The sequence below is a fragment of the Talpa europaea genome (genome assembly GCF_964194135.1).
Source record: "Talpa europaea genome assembly, chromosome: 9".
Lineage (NCBI taxonomy): Eukaryota > Metazoa > Chordata > Mammalia > Eulipotyphla > Talpidae > Talpa > Talpa europaea.
In genome coordinates, this window is record NC_140076.1 from 53,228,127 (window position 1) to 53,243,058 (window position 14,932).

Below are 14,932 nucleotides of genomic sequence, written 5' to 3' on the forward strand. Positions count from 1 at the left end.
GCTATTGTAAACAGTGCTGCTATAAACATAGTGGTGCAGGTGCTATTTGGAATTGATGTTTCTGTGTCCTTTGCGTAAATACCTAGGAGTGGAATTGCTGGATCATATGGAAGCTCTATGTTAAGTAGGTCAAGAAATCTCCACACAGCTCTCCATAGTGGTTGGACCAGTTTGCACTCCCACCAGCAGTGCAGGAGAGTTCCTTTTTCTCCACAACCTCGCCAACATTTGTTGTTGCTAGTTTTTTTAATATGCGCCATTCTCACTGGTGTAAGATGGTATCTCATTGTAGTTTTGATTTGCATTTCCCTGATTACAAGTGATGTTGAACATTTTTTCATATGCCTGTTGGCCATTTGCATTTCCTCTTCAGAGAAGTTTCTTTTTAGCTCTTCTGCCCATTTTCTGACTGGATTATTTTCTTTGTTTTTGTTGAGTCTCATCAGCTCTTTGCAGATTTTTGTGATCAGTCCTTTATCATTAGTGTTGTGTGCAAAAATGTTCTCCCAGTCCCTGAGGTTTCTCTTTGTTTTTGTTATTGTCTCTTGTGCTGGGCAGAAGCTCTTTAGTTTAATGTAGTCCCAGCTGTTTATCTTTGCCTTCACTATCACTGCCTTGGGTGATGTTTCTGTAAAGATGTCTTTGATGTGCATATCATGTAGTGTTTTGCCTATATTTCCTTCTATGTATTTTATGGTTTCAGGTCTTATGTCTAGTTCTTTAATCCATTTTGAGTTGGTTTTTGTGCATGGTGTTAGGTAGTAGTCAAGCTTCATTCTTTTGCATATACTGACCCAGTTTTCCCAGCACCATTTATTGAACAAATTTTCTTTGCTCCAATGCATATTCTTTGCTCCTTTGTCAAAGATTAGTTGACCATAAATCTGTGGGTTTATTTCTGGATTTTCCGTTTGATTCCATTGGTCTGTGTGTCTGTTCTTGGTCCAATACCATGCAGTTTTGATGATTATGGCTTTGTAGTATAATTTGAAGTCTGGGAGTGTAATGCCTTCATTCCCTTCTAATTTTTTCAGGAGAGCTTTGGCTATTTAGGGTTTTTGGTGATTCCATATGAATTTCATCAATAATTGTTCTATTTCTTTGAAGAATGACAGTGAAATTTTTATTGGATTAGCATTGAATCTGTATATTGCTTTTGGTAGAATGGCCATTTTAATAATGTTTATTCTTTCAATCCATGAGCAGGGGATGTCTTTCCATTTCTTTGTGTCTTCTATTTCTTTTAACAGTGTTTTATAGTTTTCTTTGTCTAGGTCCTTTACCTCTTTTGTTAGATTTATTCCCAAGTATTTGATTTTTTTTATATCGATAATAACAGGGATGGTTTTTTTTTATTTCTTCTTGTTCAGATTTATTGTTTGTGTATAGGAAGGCTACTGCTTTTGTGTGTTTATTTTGTATCCTGCCACTTTACTGAACTGACTGATTAGTTGAATTAGTTTTTTTGTGGAGGTTTTGGGGTTCTCCATGTATATTATCATATCATCTGCAAATAGTGATAGTTTGACTTCTTCTTTTCCTACTTGGATTCCTTGTATGTCTTTCTCTTGTCTTATTGCTCTGGCTAGGACTTCCAGTATTATATTGAAAAGCAGTAGTGAGAGTGGACATCCTTGTCTTGTTCCAGATCTTAATGGGAATGCTTTCAGCTTTTCACCATTGAGAATGATACTGGCTATTGGCTTGTCATATATGGCCTTTATGATGTTGAGGTATGTTCCTTGTATCCCAAGAATTTCAAGAGCTTTTATCATGAATGGGTGTTGCACTTTGTCGAAAGCTTTCTCAGCATCTATTGATATTATCATATGGTTTTTATATTTCTTTTTGTGGATGTGTTGGATAATGTTGATTGATTTTCAGATGTTGAACCATCCTTGTGTCCCTGGAATGAATCCTACTTCTTGGTCGTGGTGAATTATCTTATGGATACATTGTTGGATTCTGATAGCTAAACTTTTATTGAGGAATTTTGCATCAGTGTTCATTAGGGAGATTGACCTGTAGTTTTCTTTTTTTTGTGTTGTCCTTGTTTGATTTTGGTATTAGTGTAATGTTGGCTTCATAGAATGTGTTTGGTATTATCCCTTCCTTCTCAATTTTTTGGAAGAGTTTGTGTAGGATAGGCACTAATTAGTTTCTGAACATTTGGTAGAATTCATTTGTAAATCCATCAGGTCCTGGGCTTTTGTTTTGGGGGGGGTATTTGATTACCATTTCAAATTTACTGCTTGTAATTAGTCTGTTTAGGTGTTCTATTTCTTCATTATCTAGCTTTGGGTGATTGTAGAGTTGTAGGAATTTGTCCATCTCCTCCAGATTGTTGAACTTGTTTCCATATAACTGTTCATAGTAGTTTCTGATTATTCTTTTGATTTCTGCTGTGTCCACTGTGATTTCTCCTCTTTCGTTTATGATTCTGTTTATTTGTGCTTTCTCCATTTTTTCCTTTGTGAGTCTGGCTAGGGGTTTGTCTATTTTATTTATTTTTTCGAAGAACCACCTCTTGGTTCATTGATCTTTTGGATTTTTTTTTAGTTTCGATTTCATTTATTTCTGCTTTGGTTTTTATTATTTCTTTTCTTCTACTGGTTTGGGGTTTTTTTTGTTGTTCTTTTTCTAGATCTTTGAGCTTCCAGATTAGGTTGTTTCTTTGAGTTCTTTCTTGTTTCTTGAGGTGAGCCTCTATTGCTATATATTTTCCTCTTATTACTGCTTTTGCTGCATCCCATACATTTAGGAAATTGGTGTCCTCCTTGTCATTCAATTCAAAGAATTTTTTAATTTCTTCTTTGATCTCCTCATTAGTCCAGTGTTCTTCCAGAAGTGTGGTTTTCAATCTCCATGAGGCAGGAGAGTTCCTTGCCTTCTTTTTATGGTTTATTTCTAGTATCATGCCTTCATGGTCAGAAAAGGTGGATTGTATGATTTCAGTCTTGGTGTATCTGTTGATGTTTGTCTTGTGTCCCAGTATGTGATCGATCCTGGAGAATGATCTGTGTGTGCTTGAGAAAAATGTGTACTCAGATTTTTTTGGGTTTAGTGTTCTATAGATGTCTGTTAAGCCCAAGCGCTCTAGATCCTTATTTAGAGCTTTAGTGTCTTTACTTATTTTTTGTCTCGTTTATCTATCCATTGTTGATAGTGGTGTGTTGAAGTCTCCTTCTACGTATGTGTTTTCTCTAATGTCTGTTTTCAAAGATGATAATAGTTGTCTGATATATTCTGGTGCTCTTTCATTTGGTGAATATATGTTAATGAGTGTTATTTCTTCTTAAAGTATTGTCCCCTTGATCATAATGTAGTGACTGCTGGGGTTTCTTTTTACCTTTTTGAGTTTGAAATCTGTTTTATCTGACATAATTATAGCTGTTCCTGCTTTCTTTTTTGGTCCATTAGCTTGTAGGATTGTTTTCCATCCTTTAACTTTGGGTCTATTTTTATCTTTTGTGGCTAAATGTGTTTCCTGGAGACAGCAAAAGGTTGGGTTTTGTTTCTTAACCCAGCCTGCGACTCTATGTCTTTTTATTGAAGAGTTTAGTCCATTTACATTAGAGTTAATATTGATATGTTAGCATCTGTATTTGCCATTGTTTCTCTTTCCTTTGATTTTATTTATTTATTCTTTTAATAACTTTTTTTTTGGCCTTCTTTCGTTGTTATTCGTCCCTGTGAGGTTCTGCTTTAGAAATCCTTGTAGTATTTTTTGGAGTGGGGGTTTAGTCGTAATGAAATTCCAGAGTCTGTTTGTCTGGGAAGGTCCTTATTCTTTCTTCATAGAGGAAGGAGAACTTTGCAGGATAGAGTATTCTTGGTTGGCATCTGTTTTTGGAGTCTGTTGACTATGTCCCTCCACTCTCTCCTTGGCCGTAGCATTTCTTCAGAGAAGTCTGATGTCAGTCTGATTGGTTTTCCTTTGAATGTTATCTGTTTCTTCCCTCTTGTCAGATTCATTATTTTTTCCTTGTCTTGGATTCTTGGGAGCTTACTATTATGTGTCTTGCTGTATTTTTCGTTTTGTTGTGGAAGTTTGGTGTTCTTGCTTCTTGTATATCAATTTTCAGCTACTTCTTCATGTTTGGGAAGTTCTTTTCAATTATCTCATTGAATATTTTCTCTGTTCCTACATCTCTCTCCTCTCAATCTGGGATTCCTATAACTCTTTTTTTTTTTAAATAATAAATTTTATTTTTATATTCCCCCATACAATTGCAAACCCCCCATTCTGACCCCAATCCCTCCCCTCCCGCCCCCCACCCCCCAAAAAAGTGTCTCTGGTTCATAGTTTTTTGTTGATTTTGATTTTCCCTTTCTTATAGTTATTCATTTTCCTGGTCCTTTATTTAAGTTTTCTAGATTCCTGCTATGAGTGAGATCATCCGGTATTTTTCTTTTTCTTTTTGGCTTATTTCGCTGAGCATGATCCCTTCCAGCGCCATCCATGTTGCTGCAAATTGCATGTGTTTATCTTTTTTGAATGCTGAGTAATATTCCATGGTATATATGTACCACATCTTCTTGATCCAGTCATCTATTTTTGGGCATTTGGGCTGTTTCCAAAGCTTAGCTATTGTAAATAGTGCTGCTATAAACATAGGGGTGCAGGTGTTCTTTGGAATTGATGTTTCTGTGTCCTTTGGGTAAATACCTAGGAGTGGAATTGCTGGATCATATGGAAGCTCTATGTTTAGTAGATCCAGAAATCTCCACACAGCTCTCCATAGTGGTTGGACCAGTTTGCACTCCCACCAACAGTGTAGAAGAGTTCCTTTTTCTCCACAACCTCGCCAACATTTGCTGTTGCTAGTTTTTTTAATATGTGCCATTCTCACTGGTGTAAGATGGTATCTCATTGTAGTTTTGATTTGCATTTCCCTGATTGCAAGTGATGTTGAAAATTTTTTCATATGCCTGTTGGCCATTTGCATTTCCTCTTCAGAGAAGTTTCTTTTTAGCTCTTCTGCCCATTTTTTGACTGGATTATTTTCTTTGTTTTTGTTGAGTCTCATCAGCTCTTTGCAGATTTTTGTGATCACTCCTTTATCATTAGTGTTGTGTGCAAAAATGTTCTCCCAGTTGGTGGGGTTTCTCTTTGTTTTTGTTATTGTCTCTTTTGCTGTGCAGAAGCTCTTTAATTTGATGTAGTCCCAGCTGTTTATCTTTGCCTTCACTATCACTGCTTTGGGTGATGTGTCTGTAAAGATGTCTTTGATATGCAAATCACGTAGTGTTTCGCCTATATTTCCTTCTATGTATTTTATGGTTTCAGGTCTTATGTCTAGTTCTTTAATCCATTTTGAGTTGGTTTTTGTGTATGGTGTGAGGTAGTGGTCAAGCTTCATTCTTTTGCATGTAGCGACCCAGTTTTGGGATTCCTATAACTCTTATATTTCCTTTCCTCATAGAGTCAGATAGTTCCCGAAGTCTTTCTTTGGTCTTTTTCCTTTATATTTCTCTTTCCTTTTCTGTTTTGGTTCTTTTTATGCCTGTGTCTTCAAGAGTACTTATTTGTTCTTCCATTTCATCTATTCTGCTTTCATTGCTTTCCCAGAGTTCTTTAGCACCTCCATTAATTCTTTGATCTCGATCTCCTGCATTTCTTTTGCTTCCCTCTTTAGGGACTCAATTTCATTCTTCTGAGCGTTGTTTTCCTTAATGACTTCCATCAGTTTTTTCATCACGGTAATTTTAAGTTCTTTTTCTGGAAGGCTTAGAAGTTCTTCCAAGTCACCATAGTTGCAAACTGATGGGTGGTGTTTTTTTTTTTTTTGTGGTGTGTCTTTTTTCTGAGGCATTGCTACGTTGCTTGCAGTTTTTCTTTTCCCTGCTGTCTGTCTTCTAATTTGCCTTATGCATTGGGTCACTATGCCACTGGTACTGGCGGGCTTCTTTTTGGTGTGTTCTTTTGGGAGTTTCAGAAACTAGCAATCCAAACAAGTCAAAAACTGTTATGCCAGAAGTCTAGTGAGGCAGTGGTACTTTGTGTACGTTAATGGTCACTGTCACAGAATCTCTCCTCCTTCTGTTTTAGTTACAAAGGTGTGTCTTGAGTCCCACAGACTTCTCTGGAGGTGGGGTAGCTGGATTGCACTCTGGGTTCCAAATCTCTGTATCCTCCTCTGGGCTCCGACTTCCTGCCAGGTGGGTCAGGGCTTGTGGGGGCCTTCAACTCACCTCTTTGCACAGGGAACCTTCTCCCTCTGGCTCCACGGGGAGCCTTCTGCCAGATTCAAGCAGTCTTTATTGAAGAAAGTTACCTGTTCTAAAAATGGCACTTTGGAGACAGGCACACTCTTCCGCGTGCCTGGTCTGCCCCGGCCATGGGTGCCCAATCCCCCTCTGGGTTCGGACTGCTGGTCAGAAGGAGCCTGGCTTGGGCAAACTTCCCAGCTCACCTCTGACTCCTCCAGGAGCCTTCTGTGGGTTTCAAGCAGTCTTTACTGAAGAAAGGTCCCTATTCTATGGGATGTTGGTGATTTTTTTCTGGTCGCTAGGTGGCACCAGATATCTCTCCTAGTGTCCTTCGGGAGCTGTTTCTTTTTACCCTGTGGGACAGGGGAACAGAGTGGGAGTAGTGGGGAAAGCCTCAACGGCTTTGGGGTGCTGTATTGCCTTGTGCCCCACCGTCGTGGGGATCCCACACCCCGAATTTCGTGCCCCGGGTCTCGGTTCCAAAGCCCTCAGGTCCAGGGCACGGGCTGTAGCCCAGTTCAGTGTCCGCAGAAATGGTGCCTTTTGCACCCTGCTCCCGTGTCTGGGCGCCTGGTTTCTGATTACTCAGTGAGGGACATTCACCTCATTAAGGGCCCCGTGCGTCTCCCCACAAGCCTAGGTCGCAGGTGCGGGGATCTGGGCAGCTGTGATCCGTGTATCCTTTTCAAGCATGCCACTTTTCCGCACAAGCTTACCCGCTGGCCTGGGGCTGTTTGTAGGCCTCTGGGAGTTAAAGATACTTTTAAATGAAAAAGTAAGCCACAACATGAAAGAAAAGATGTATAAACAAATGTCTGCAAAAGATTTGTGCCTATAATGTTAAAAAACACTCATAACTCAGGAATAAGAAGACAAATATGAATGTCCAACAATATAGTAACTATTTTGCATAACCAATATATTAATTGTTTGCATCAACAATTGATCCTCACATTAATTCTCTAAGTTTATGCTTACAGATGAAGACACTGAGCTCAGTTAGTAAATGGAGAAGTGGGCACTTTAATTCTGATTCTTCATTGTTATACTTTCTCTCCAAATCTTCTACAATAAGAGAAAATGAAGAAAACTAAGACTCCTCATTGGAAAACTTCTTTAATTTAAAGTTCTTTTCTTTCTTCCTGGTAATACCCTATATGGTTCACATAGAATTCAAAGACATCTTAAAACACTATAATAAAAACATCTTTGTCACATAACTATTTATAGACTCAGTATTTCATTTCACTTGTGATTTAATATATCTATAGACTATCTGATCTCAACTTCCTTTCCTAGTGTCATTTCCTGCTAACTGTACACATCAAACTGTGTTAAACGATATCCTGTGAGCTCTCACACTTTGGAACCTTCAAATATGCTCCTGTTAGAAGCAACCTCCTGCGTTTACCCAGATATTAGGACCTTTTGTGAGAACTTCTGAGACTGCCCAGCAGAGTGAATTGCTCCTTTCTCTGTGATCCCATGTCAAATCATATGAATCTTGATTATACAATATGTTTGTATAATACAGTTTTTTGAAAGTGTAATATATATATTCCTATTAAAGAAAAGAGTGAAAAACAGTTTCCACTATAAAGTAAATCTCCCTTTCACCCAGGCTTCTCCTAACATAAGTCTGTCTGTCCATGGCAGTTGTCAAACACAGAAATAAACACAGGACAAGCTGAGTTTTGTAAGACTGGAAGCCTGACTATCAAATACAATATTGTGCACCTTGCTTGTTTCACTTAACAATATCTAAGACTTCTTTTTGTATTACACAGAGCATTATTTTTAATAACTCTAAATATTTTATAATATAACATAGCATGATTTATTTATCCATTCATCTACTGATAAACATTGAACCATTTCTAGCTGTAGACCTTCAATTTCCTAGAGAAGTGCTTTTCTTTCACAGATTTGAGTTCCTTGTTGTATTGGTAAGACTGAATTTATTATTGAAATTATTATTTATTAGTACCTTTCTTTGTATGTTTATATAGAGTGGGTAAGAGGATAGAGCTTAAAATCTGAATTCCTGGATTTGACTACTGATTCTGCATTACTAGGCTTTTTAGTTTGCAGTTATTTCCTAACTTAACTACATTTCAGGTTATTTATTCTATGTTCCAGTTTCCTCCTATGTAAAAATACAAATTTTAATAGTAATTTCATAAGGTTTTTCTGAGGATTCAATGAGGTACTACATAGAAAGAACTTTAACAATTAATATATAATAAGCAATCAATGATATTTACTATGTCTTTGGACACATACCACAGGGTAAATTCCTAGAGGTAGAATTCTTGGGACAAAGGTTATGTGCATTTATAATTTTTATAAATTCCCATCTTAATTGAGTTTGTTTAAAAGAAGACCCTGAAACAAGGGTCCCAATAAAAATAGTTTATTTAGGTGATAGAAATAAGGTAACAGGGGAGAGGGACAGTAAGAAAGGAAGGAAAGTCAGTATATGAGGTGTACTATTAAGCCCGTCACCACTTTGGGAAACTGCAGCTCAGGCCTGCTGAGGGAACTCGGGAAGCCAGGACTGATGTGAACCAGGAGTTATCCTGCTCTGGGGGCAAAGAGCTGGGCATTCATGTATACTGATGCCTGCCCTGTCAGGCTGGTCATTGTCTGAGTGCCACTCTAAAAGCCCAGGAGCAGTGGCATCCAAGGGCAAAAGGTGGCCGAAGGCTCTATTTTGGGTTCTGGTAATAATGAGAATGTGTGTAAATAATTTTTTTTAAAGATTTATTTATTTATGCTTACAAGAGCCAGGGTACAGGCCAGAGATGTGGGGGGTGGGGGGGTGAGAGGATTCACCAGAGACAGAGTGGGGAACAGAGCAGGCAGATTGACTGAAGTACACTGCTGAGGGGACAAGTCAGGAGAGGTCTGCTCGCCATGTGGGTTGCTTCCTGGCCTGCCGGGGATTGAATTCATGCTGCAGAGGCTGCGAATTGCTTCATAGTGCGGTGCTTAACCCCTTGCACCACCAGGGAGGCCCGTGTGTAAATAATATTTAGAGTAATAAAATTGACTAAAAGATGTTCTGATTTTATAATCACTCTGTATGGGGATTTCTATATACCTGAGTTATAAAACACTCCCCTTAGGGGAATTCCCCACCTTGCTTCCCTGCATTCCACTACCTGAGAGATATTAATTCCCCAACACTTATGGCCTCTTTCATGGGCAGGCAAAGTGAGCTTTATTGGCCAGATAAAGAAATGCAAGTGCTGGTAGTCAGAAGCCCCACCAGCATGAACTGAAAGGCAAGGAAGAGAGAGGATATATATGGTCAGATACCAACAGCACCTGTTACAGTTGAACCTGCCCCACTCAGAGCATCTACAGAAGTTCATGAACATTTGGATTGCTTGAAGTTCAGTCCACAGTAGTGAAAATTTCCCCTCACTACTGTTTTCCATGGCCACCCCTGAATGGAGCTATTTTCAGCAATAGCAGTTTATTTTCAGCTCACAGGATATACTGAGCCAACCCATCTGTGCATCAGACCTGGGTTTTATCATCCTCTGACAAATGGTTATGGGAAATTTCCAAAAAGTCATAATTGTGACCTGAAGGAGACACATTGGTTTAACAAGTTAGGTAATAAGGGAGACTGATGTGCCAGATCATGTAATTTAGTTGTTCCCTCTGGACAGGTTCCTGCCTGATTGTAAATGGTGAAATGATGCAAATGATGTAACAAACCATGGGATGGCGGGGTTACTGCTGTGCCCCCTCCAATGACTGGATGACTTGAGAGTAACCAGCTCTTGATGAACAGCTCTGATAATAGTCCCTTGATGTTCCATGTTCAGGTCAATCTCTTTTAGGCCCAGTAGCATATCAAGAGCTACTTTTTGAATGGCAAACAGTTTATTGAAGCCCTCTGACTTTCATGTTCTTTCTTGATTGACAGTTGACTGTCATTTTTTCCCCTCAGTATACTTAAGACACTAACAAGAAAAAGCCTACACCACTGTCCATATCATTCCCATTGCTATCTTATCTCTTACTCTAGAGACATTGCATAATCTGGTGCATGCTCTTCATCCATCTTCCCACCCATTTCAGTAGGAGATGCTGGCATTTGGAAGCCAGACTAGCACTTACTGAAACTCAAGGAGACAGATATTGGCAGGGAACCAATGACTTCAGCTAAATTGTTTTCCAAAGAAGGGATTTCATTTTACAATCCCACTAGCAGTATGTGAGATGGCTGCTTTTAAGCATCCTTACCATCTCAATATATCTGGTCAAATATTTGGTCTTTGCTAATCTGATAGATTTTTTTAAATGATACTTCATTTGTATTTTATGTACATTTCTTTACTGTTAAAATACATAATTTTTTATGATGGTTTTCATACCTGTAAAAAAAATGTACATGGTAGGGCCTCCCTGCTGGTGCAGGGGTTAAAGAGTGCTATCAAGCTATCTCCAGCCACTGCAGGATGAGTATGATCCCTGGCAAGCCAGGGAGCTACCCACATGGTGCAGCAGACCTCTCCTGTCTCACCCGCTGCTCCCCTCAGCAGTGTAATTCAATAGATCTGCCTGTTCTGCTCCCCACTCTCTCTTGTGAATCCTTTCATCCCCTGCACCTCTGGCTTATACCCCAGTTCTTGTATGCATAAATAAATAAATCTTTAAAAAATGTACATGGTAATACGATGTAATCAACTATATTCCACTCTTATCCAGGTTTTCTTAGTTTTTATCTAAGACCTTCTTCTGTTCCAGGTTCCCACTCTGGATATAGAAGCACATTCAGTGAAGGCTTCTCCTTAAGTTCTCTTTGGCTTGTGAGAGTTTCTCAAAATGCTCCTTGTTTCTCATAACCCGAACATGGTTTGAGAGGGGCTTGTCAGGTATTCTGTAGAATGTTCCCCTGATATGAATTATCCAATGTTTTCTCATGATTAGACTAGGATTATGGGTTCTGGAAAGAAAGATCATAGAAGTTAAATGTTATTTATTTTTTAAAAAAGATTTATTTATTTAAGCATACAAGAACTGGGTACCAGCCAGAGATGCAGGGGTTGAGAGGATTCACCAGAGACAGAGTGGGGAACAGAACAGGCAGATTGACTGAAGTACACTGCTGAGGGGAGCAGCTGGCAAGAAAGGAGAGGTCTGTGCGCCATGTGGTTTTGTTCCCTGGCTGGCTGGGGATTGAACTCGTGCTGCAGAGGCTGTGGATTGATTCATAGTGCGGTGCTTAACCCCTTGTGCTACCAGGGAGGCCCAGTTAAATGTTATTTTTATCAGATCATATCAAAAGCATAAACTATTGAGTTATGCTTTATCACTGTTGAGGTAGACCTTGCTCAGAAGTAGCATTTGTCAGACTTCTCCACTGCTAAGTTACTCTTTGTGATGGTTTACTTTATGCATCAACTTGGCTGGGCAACAGGAAGCCCAGATAGCTGGTAAAACATTATTTCTGGGTGTGTCTGTGACGGAGTTTCTGAATGAGATTAGCATTTGAACCAATAGACTGAATAAAGAAAAATCTGCCTTCGCCAATAAGGACACCATCTAGTCCATTAAGATCCCAAATAAAAGAAAAAAGACAATGGAGGATGGATTCTTTCTCTCTTCTTGAGCAGGGACATCCATCCTCTCCTGTATTTGGACATCAGTTTCTGGTTTTCAGAGCCTCAGGACTGCAGTATTTACACCAGCTGCCTCCTGATTCCCAGGCCTTTATTGTTAGACTGAATTATGCCAGAGGCTTTCCTGGTGCTCCAAATTGCAGATGGCAAATCATAGGACTTCTCCGTCTCCATAACCACATGAAATAACTCCTATAATAAATCTCTTATATGTAGACCGACATCTTATTGGTTCTGTTTCTCTAGAGAACTCTAATACATTCTTTTTTCCTCTTTCTATACGGTGTGATTTGGCAGGAAATCACTATATATAATCCACAGTTAAGGAGTGGAAGCTCTGTCTGTTCCACCTCCTTAAGCATGGAGGTTTTACATAAATTATTTGGAGTCCTGCATGGGAGAGTTTTCTGTTCTCTGCCATGTATTTATTTATTCAATCATTTATTTATATCAGTGTGGACTCATGACTATTTGTTTTATACTGTGGCCTGTAATCTGATACAAGTTTATTTATTTTATTGCTCAAAATGTTCCTTCTTTGGCCATCAGGAACTCTTTCAGTTGGCTGCTATGTCCATTTGACATATCTCCACGATTGTGTGTTTTGTTTTGCTTTGCTTTGCTTTGCTTTGTTTTGTTTTAACACTTCCTTACATTTTGGCACTCCAAGATGCACCGTGCTCACTTGTTTATTCCCTGCCTTAGTCTTATAATCAGTCACTTCTCAAAGGAGTCTTGGTTCCTTTTATTAGAGAATAGTATTAAAAACTAAGACCTGGGCTGTACATATTCCTGTTAATACTGGGATTGGATTTACTTTCCAAGCATATTGCCCAAACCAATAGATTGTGGTTTGTTTAATAAATAGATTTCTAATGCAATTTACAATATGCTGACTTCTGCATGTCTAAGAAATAGCCTCTGGCAGTCAATATTCCTTGAGTAATTTTTATATAACCTCAAGTATCCCCTTTTAAGCTACAATTACAAATTAAAAGCATGCACCCCAAGGTAGTCATGGTTTGTCCAATTCTGTACACACTGCAGAGTTTTTAAGAGTTTTATAAATGTGTGCTGAAAATAATCACACATTTCCAAGAGAAAAGAAGTAGTTTTTTGAGATTGACTTGCTCTGATTATTTCGAATTAAAGAATAATGATAAAAATGTTAGTTTGGACCCAGAAATAACTTACAGCACAGAGATGATTCTTCATAACTAAAATGAAAATAACAAAAGCTGTGATTTTCAGTCCATTTGTTACCAGTTTTTGAATATATCTACAACTGTAGAACATAGTGATATTTGGTCTTTGCAGTTGACCTAAAATTCAATGATCATAAATGTCCTTGATGATAAAAGTGTTGTCTTGTGACTCTAATCTAATCCAACCTGCTAAGCACAGGAAACACTTGGCTCTTTCCTAGGGCAATGATTAATGAGGAAACACTGTTTCACAGTTAATGTGAATTATTATAACCCCTGGGAAACTATTCCTATTAGAAATCAGTTCTGTCTGATGCTCTGCATTCATAACACAAGAGCTACATTTCCATATGACTTCACTTCAAATTGAGAAAATGCAAACTGCAGCCAATTTTTGGAGATGCATATTATGTACTAAATGCAACTCCTCCCTCCCTTCTTTTCTCTTGACTTTACTGGTGTAAAAGAGATGGAAGAAATCAAACTTAACTGCACTATCTCTACTACTTATATACACATTTAAATTAATTATTACAACAGCATTAAGAGCTAAGTATTATATCTATTTTACAGTTGAGAAAACAAAGATTGAGAGGTTAAGTAGCTTGCATGAGCTCACGAAAAAGTCACAACCTGTAGAGTTTTTATAATGGATTTATGCTCAGATCACTTTAACCCCAAAGTACCCCTTTTCTCACTGCAGCAGGTGTTCTCAAATCTGGTGACATGTATAAAATAATTTCAGATTATTTGTAAAATAATGATATTCCAGGTCCATTCTAAGAGATTCTGATTTAATAATTCTGGGAAAGAATCTAGAAATCAGCAAGTCTTCTGTGTTCCCCTGCTGATACTGATATGAAATCAGGAATGAACCAGAACACTACAGCATGCCACGTTCACTTCCATAATTATACCTAGCATTTCTCCAGTGTCCTTACAGCTTTCAAAGTTCTATGTGTGTTTTTTTAACAAATAGTTCATCTAATCCTTAACCCAACCCCGTTAGAGATTATTATGTCCATTTTATAGGAGACAAAACAGAGACTCAAAGAGTTTTAAACATCTTACTCAACACCGCCAAGTCAGTAGCTAAAACCCAAGAAGATTTGAAAGAAAATTACCTACTCTTTTACTTTATTTTGAATCTCTTAATCTTGCTTTTTTGGGGTTCTTCCCTTCTCTTTTTCTCCTTTTCTGATATATTCCCCACCCTAGGAGTGCAGGACCTATTCAGATGCCATTTAATGTCATCAACTAGGAATCGATGAGGAAAGTGGTGGCTGTTAGGTCTGATTACTAAAGTATCATGAGATAGTAATAATAAAAACGGAGTCGGGGTGGAAGTTTGACACCTGGGATAATTTTATTTCTTTGAAGTTCAGGTTCAACAATAAAATGAGGGAAACAATAGAAACTACCTGATATTATCATGAGAATAAAATTAGATGTGTATAAAAGGAATTTGTAACTTGAAAGGCATACTAATTCTATTTCATTTGCAATGGTTTGTTTTGATTCATTTTGTGTTAGTTTGCCAGCGCTGCTGTAACAAATTGTTGCAACCTTGGTGACTTAAAACTACAGAAAATTATTGTCTTTTAGTTCTGAGGAGTAAAAGACTGAAATTAAGGTTCCCAAAAGACCAATCCCTCTCTGAAGGTTCTGAAAGAGAATCGTTATTAACACATTCAGTTTCTGATAGCTGTTGCTGTTCCTAGATGTTGTTCCCTGTAGCTGCATCACATTGACCTCTGCCTCTGGATTCTCATTATTTTTTTCCTCTGCGTCTGTCTCAAATGTCCCTCTGCCTTTGTCTTATAAAGCTATTTTTTATTGACTTTAGGACCTATCTGGATAATTAAGGATGATCAC